Source organism: Arvicanthis niloticus, chromosome 9 (assembly GCF_011762505.2).
Source record: "Arvicanthis niloticus isolate mArvNil1 chromosome 9, mArvNil1.pat.X, whole genome shotgun sequence".
NCBI classification, from domain to species: domain Eukaryota; kingdom Metazoa; phylum Chordata; class Mammalia; order Rodentia; family Muridae; genus Arvicanthis; species Arvicanthis niloticus.
In genome coordinates, this window is record NC_047666.1 from 15,511,121 (window position 1) to 15,518,036 (window position 6,916).

At 34.6% G+C, this 6,916-nt stretch overlaps 1 pseudogene; it reads right to left on the reverse strand.

The window, feature by feature from the left end:
- Nucleotides 1-4,142: 4,142 nt before the first annotated feature.
- Nucleotides 4,143-5,180, reverse strand: LOC117715666 (heterogeneous nuclear ribonucleoprotein A1-like; annotated as a pseudogene).
- Nucleotides 5,181-6,916: the final 1,736 nt, after the last annotated feature.

Sequence of the window (6,916 nt, forward strand, 5' to 3'; positions counted from 1 at the left end):
GATCTGTCTTGAGGCTCTGTGGACTGTAGTCACACCCTCTACCTGTGACCAATGGCCACAATCCTCTCTGTGGGAGGGGCTGTAGCTATGTGAAAGGAGCCAGGGGCCCAGGAGCAAGGCTGAACTCCTACTGTCCCTGAGGGTCTCTGGGGTTCAAAGCCTGTATTTGAACAGCTGCCTCTCACAGGCCACTGCCCAACAAACACATATTTTCTATAAAAGAAAAGTAGAAAAATATTTGGTTCTCTAATTAATGGAATGTGGCAATGACAAATTCCCTGCTCACTGGGCAGTGAAGGATGCTTTTTTGCACTGTAATTTCCCTGGTTTTATTATGTGTTAGAGTGAAGTAGAACTAAACCACAGATCACAAGTATGTGCTTGGCTTCAAGAGGGGGAGGAAACATTTATAGCAAAACAAGCAGAAAGACTTATACATATCTAGGATTACAATAAAATATTAAAGCAAGTGAGATTCCTGTAATGTCTCAAGGGCATATGTGCAGATCTCAGTGAATACAAGAGGTCTTTCATATAAGAAGTTGATTTTCACATGAAGTTGAACTCTTCTGAAGATGATATATTTCAATATGTGATTCACAGTCTCATTGAATCACACATCAGAATGAGCCACGTAATGATTTTTAAAAATCTTGCCACACTGACAGTGATATTTTGTTTTCTGAAGAGCAAAAGTCTGTAACAGACATATAATGAGAATTTAATACGTTTTTTCAATACTTTTACTTGTCATTTTATAGCATTACTTGTGAAGATTGTCAGGAAAACAAATGGGCTGCCATCTTTAATTTAGCTTTTACATTGACCGCTGTTTCTTCTCACAGCTTCAATTTAAGGAGAACTTATAGATATTATAATAAAGTCCTTAAAAGAAACACAGCACATGTAAACAGGTATCAGTGAATACTCGCTAACTTATAACTTACCAAGGTACATTTGTGTTAAAGAAGTGATTCACAGCTATTCCGATTTGATATCTTCAAGATACTTGAGGATATGAAGTCTCTAAATGTTTGTTCTGTTTATACGTCTTATGAGTGACAGATTTACATATTTGGATGCTTGATGAGCACTGATGCATTCACTACATATCTGAGAAGATAGAATTTATCACTGTTGCAGTGCTTATACCATTATTATTTTGTCACTAATATTTAAAATACCTAACACATATAAAAGTATGCTTTTTATTCAATTGGGGCTAGACTGGATAGGCTTTTCTATGTATTCTGGTCAGGTCTAAATGTATTGTGTTACTCAAGCATGCTGCAAACTCACATTCATCATCTTGTACCAGCATCCTGAACATCATATCAAGAAATATTCTTAATATAGGTAGATTCTTTATTTTAGAGTGTTTTACTCTTCACTCAAAATAGTTATATTGGTTTAATATGTAATAACTCTTGATTTGGCAAAATTCAAAATCTAGTACAATATTCAATTTTCACACTAGGAGGCTCATTATCCCTTGTCTGCACTGATTTTTCTTCCTTTCCCACTACTGAATCTGACATCATGGTTGTTTTAAAGGACATATTGTCATAATGACATTGTCTGCAAATTAATAGACATTAATAAACTAATCACAGTAAATTAATGTTTTTATATCAAATTCTATTCCATATAATACAAAAGCATTTTAATATTAAAATATTGAAAAGGCATGCTTAATTTAAATGTGAAAACTAGAAAAGGGAGAGAATGATTTGTGAGTGAGGCAGACTGGTATCAGGGAGGACAATTTACAAGACAATGCAGTGATTCTCAGATCATCAACGTTGTTACTAATTAAATCTAGATTACTTAATTTACTTAATATACTCAACTTAAGAAATGGGAAATGCCATGTTTCCAACTGTTTATGGTAATTCAGTTTCAAGACAATTGAGCTATTACTTTTTAGTTAATGAAGAAAACAGCTTTAATTTAAAATCCTCTAAAATGAAAATTATCAAATGTACTATAAAATAATCTAACAAATGCATACGTTACTCTTATGTTATTCAATTGATATACAGTTTTTACAGTTGATAAACACTGTAAAAATGGGGATCAAAATCTTGACATATCACTATTATTGTATCACTAAACAATAGATCTATATTGTATAAATAATTTTCAAGAATTATAGATGAAAACCTTTAAAAATTACTAGAAGTATGCATTTAAAAATTGAGTGCCAAAATTGACAAAAGGAACTTCTGAAAAATATGCTTAATTACATAAAAACATATTGAAAAATCAGTATCTCAGATTAATAACAAGGTAAACAAATGAAACAGAAGATAGAAGTGAAGAGCTAGTAAAGGAGGACATGGAGAAGGACTGGAAAAGAGGTAAAAAACATCAAATAGCTCTTTCAGCTCTTATGTGCTATTTTTTAATGTTACTCTTCAACACCACATGGTACTCTTTGGGTTAGCGCCTGACTGTAGATGTAGTCCAGAAAGTTGCTGAATGAGTATAGTGTTACTTACCACAGAAGAAAAAAATAAGGAAGTATTAATCCCTTCCACATATATACTTTTAAAGGTACAGGATCTGTTGAATGCCTTACTATAATCAAGTGGAATTTCTAACTTCTATGCTTGCAGTAAGAAAAGAAATAAAACAAGTACACTATTTCTCAAATATTAGTATTTGCAAACCTAGTAATATAACACTGCAATTGAATAGCTATGTAGAAAAGACCAAACAATGCCCATAATTTTCAGCATAATTTCTGATTTTATCAAGGAAGTAGACCCATAATTTTTACTGTGTTTTTTGATTATTTTTTTTCTAAAAAAGACAATACAAATGAGTGTGAAGAAATATTCAAGGACCAACTTGACATTTTCTTTAGTCATTTAAAGTCAAATATGATTTTATAAGTAACAAAGTAAATATAATTTGAAACTTATTACTTTACATCCATGTCAAATGTACTGATACTTTCTTCTTATAACCATTTTATACTAATGCTTAGCTTTGGTCATTGTATAGACAAGAGGGTAACTTCAGATGCAGCTTACATAGCCACATTTTAAGGTTTCTGGTAGATGGGTATCAGGTAACTTCTCTAAGTACTACACTGGGAAAGCATAGGAAGTGCTTGGAGAACATTCAACAATTCTTTCTTTTTTAAAAATTATTTTATTTATTTAAATTTCAAATGTTGCCCCCCTTCCTGTTCTCCCCTCCAAAATCCATCTTCTCTGGGACATCAAGCCTTCACAGGACCAATTCCCTCCATTCTCATGAATGCCAAATAAGGCTGTCTTCTGCTACATATGTAGCAAAAATCACTGGCCAGCCCATGTATACTCTTTGCTTGGTGGTTTACTCCCTGTAAAAATCCGTTTTTAACATTCAAACAAACCACAACTCTTCAAGAAAATCTATCACTTTGTGAATTCCTCTATAAAGGCACTCATGTTTAAATTAGTATTTATTGAAAACATCCTCATCAAGTCATTTTTAAACTTCTGTATATGGGAAATCCAACTGTGTAAAGCTATTTCAATACTAGGTTATAACTTAATATTAGAGAACAATGTTAATGCTATGCAAAATTTTATACTAAACTTCTAATAACAGTGGCTATAAAATAGCAGTGTAATTCTTGCCTTGTTAAAATTTACATATGAATGTAGCAGATGTGCAGCTTGCTCTTCTTGTGAGTTTCAAATAGCTAGAGGTAAGGCTATCCCAAAAGCTGTGGGATATGTTGTTCTACCTTGGCTGCCTAGTCTGGCCTAGGTTGGAGAAGATGTTCCTAGCCTCCATGTACCTTTCAGCTCAGAGGAGAAGGGAAGAGAGTGTTAGGAGAAGGATTGTAGAGGGTTGGCCAGGAGGGTGGCAGTGAGCAGAATGTAAAGTGAGTAAGTCTTAACAAATGAATAAATAAATAATAAGGCATATAAATTTACATATGAAGACATTTTGATACTGTGTAAAACAAGGGTTTATGCTCTACTCTCAGAATCCACATAACAGCTCACAAGGGTCTATAACTCTAGTCGCAGGGAATCAGATACTCTAATATGGCCTCTGTGAGCACTGCACTGAGCAGATGCACAAACAACTAAGAAAAGCACCCATACATGAAAAATAAAAATAAATAAGAAGAAATTTTGTCAGTAATTGAATATGTTTCCTCTCTTTATTGGCCCAAAATTTTAAGACTGATTTTTGTAATTGCCAAAATCATTGTAGCTTCCACCACCTCCAAAACTGCTTCCACTACCACTGCCAAAGCTGCCTTTGCCTCCTCTGTTGTTACAGCTATCATAGCTGCCACTCCTGCCATAGCCACTGCCCTGGTTTCCATAACCTTGTCCACCACGACCATAGACTCTGCTTCCACCAGAGTAACCAGGGCAGCCTCCTCCATAACCACTGTCATTGTCAAATCCATTATAGTCATCCCCACTGCCACTATCACAGCTGCCACCAAAGCCACCATGACCACTGAAGTTCCCTCCTCTACCAAAATTATCATTGCTACCAAAACCACCTCCAAGACCACCACCAAAATTTCCGGAATCACTTCAAATCCACCTCTTTGGCTAGATGAAGCCCTAGTCATCTCTTTCTTCGACAGAGCCTTTCTTACTTCATAGTTGTGTCCATTCATAGTATGATATTTCTGAATAACAGTCTTATCCACAAAGTCATGGACATCAAAGGTGACAAAAACAAAGCCTCTCTTTTTTCCACTGCCTCTGTCAGTCATAATTGTGATCACTTCAATTTTTCCAATACTGCTCAAAATTATCTCAGAGGTGATGTTCTCCAGTGTCTTCTTTAATACCACCAACAAAGATCTTTTTCACAGTTAAGTGGGCACCTGGTCTCTGAGAATCTTCTCTTGACACAGCTCTTTGGTTCTACAACTCTTCCATTCACCTTGTGTGGTCTTGCATTCATGGCAACATCCACTTCCTCCACAGTGGTGTATGTATGTGAAAAACCCAAAGTCCCTGGATCTCTTGATGTTTGGATCTCTCATTAACACAGTCGGTTAGTGTTCCCTATTGCTCAAAATGGCTCCTCAGCTTCTCATCCTTTGTTTTGAAGCTTAGCCCTTGGATGAAGAGCTTCTGCAGCTCACCAGTTCCTTGGGAGACTCTGACTTAGACATGACGGCAGGGTGATGAGAGCCTTCAGTGATGCTTCCTCGCCAGTGTCAAGGAGTAGAAAGCAAAAGTTGATTTCTATACAATCTGCAATGATCAATATATTTTAAAGTTTTAATGATGAAATATAAACATTTAGTGAATGCATGAACTATGAATAAACATAATTGTTAATTGCTGCATAATTGTGCATAATTTTGCATAACTCTTCCTACTTCATTTGGCACTGTCATCTACTTAGCTATTCACAGACAATTATGATTTTAATTTAAATATTATAAATGCTATTAAAATAAATTTTGTATATATTTGCATGAATTATAAAATAATTATATTTTTGTCTAATATATTTTTAGAATTATACATCTGTGTAAAATACTTAATATCATTTTATTACTTATTTTATTTCTTGAGATTATAATATAATTAATTTATTTCTCCCTTTCCTTTTCTCTCTTTAAAGCTCCACATTTATGTTTTTTCTACCTTGCTCTCCTTCAAATTCATGAACTCTATTTCATTAAGGGCATTTACAATCCCAAAGGATTCATCTACAATACCTAAGATTGTAATAGGTCTTTCTGTATCTTGAAAGTTTTCTGTTTAAATCAATTCCCTCAAAATACATTCCAATCTGATTACTGAATTGTTATCAGTGTGGTGTTGATTAATAAACAAACACTTTTTTGTATGATATTTGGCATGGAAAAATTTCCTACATAAAAAAGAAAAAGTTAACTCACATGATAGCATGCCCTCATAGTACCTGAGGTTACTGTGAAGGAAAAAAATAATAAGACAAAAGACATTTTTTGATTGATTAATGGATACATTCAATGTTTATAGAACAAGCAATCAACCTCATTGTTTCCTTCTTTTACATACTGAATGTTGAAGGACTGAAAGGGACAAAAAATACAATATGTAAAAGAATTTAAGACATCTCAAAAGACTTTGTTAACTCTTGTCCTCTACAATAGCAAGTAAGTCACTGTCAACATTGAAGTGTCTCTGTGGTTAGCTTAGTTGAAGAAGCTGAATGTCAACCCTGCGCAGGTGACATAGGTAAGAATATCTGTCTCAGACAATGTGCATGTGAAAAGTGAGTTTTCAATAAGAGGTTGCCTGGCCGGGCAGTGGTGATGCACGCCTTTAATCCCAGCACTTGGGAGTTAGAGGCAGGCGAATTTCTGAGTTCAAGGCCAGCCTGGTCTACAGAGTGAGGTCCAGGACAGCCAGGACTACACAGAGAAACCCTGTCTCAAACAGCAACAACAACAAAAAGAAGTTGCCTGGCAGGATGACTGCCCAGGGTCTCCAATATATTTGGAAGCACATGCAAGTCAGTTTGCAGAAGACAAACATTTGTATTTCAGTTATATAGTAGAAAAACTTAACAAGATGCTAGATAGATAACCCTGTGAATAAGAGCACTTGATGCCATATAAGAAATAAAGCCAAATAATAAATTAATCCCACAGTTCAAGGTAATACACATCTATGTATGCAGTCAACACTTAAGAAATCATTACAAATTACTGAACAGAAAAAAGTAAATGTCCATTTGACCATATAAAAAGCAAATAAAAAGCCTAAATGAGATGAAGGATAAAAGTATATCAGGCCACTGTAATATTAAAAGAAGTACTGAATGGAAGGAATTGTTGCTATACATGAATACTGGTTAGGCACTCAGTATACATCCTATATACTGGTGCCTACAATTCCCCAAGGTAGGATTTTTTCTATATTTTAAAGATAAGGAAATGAAA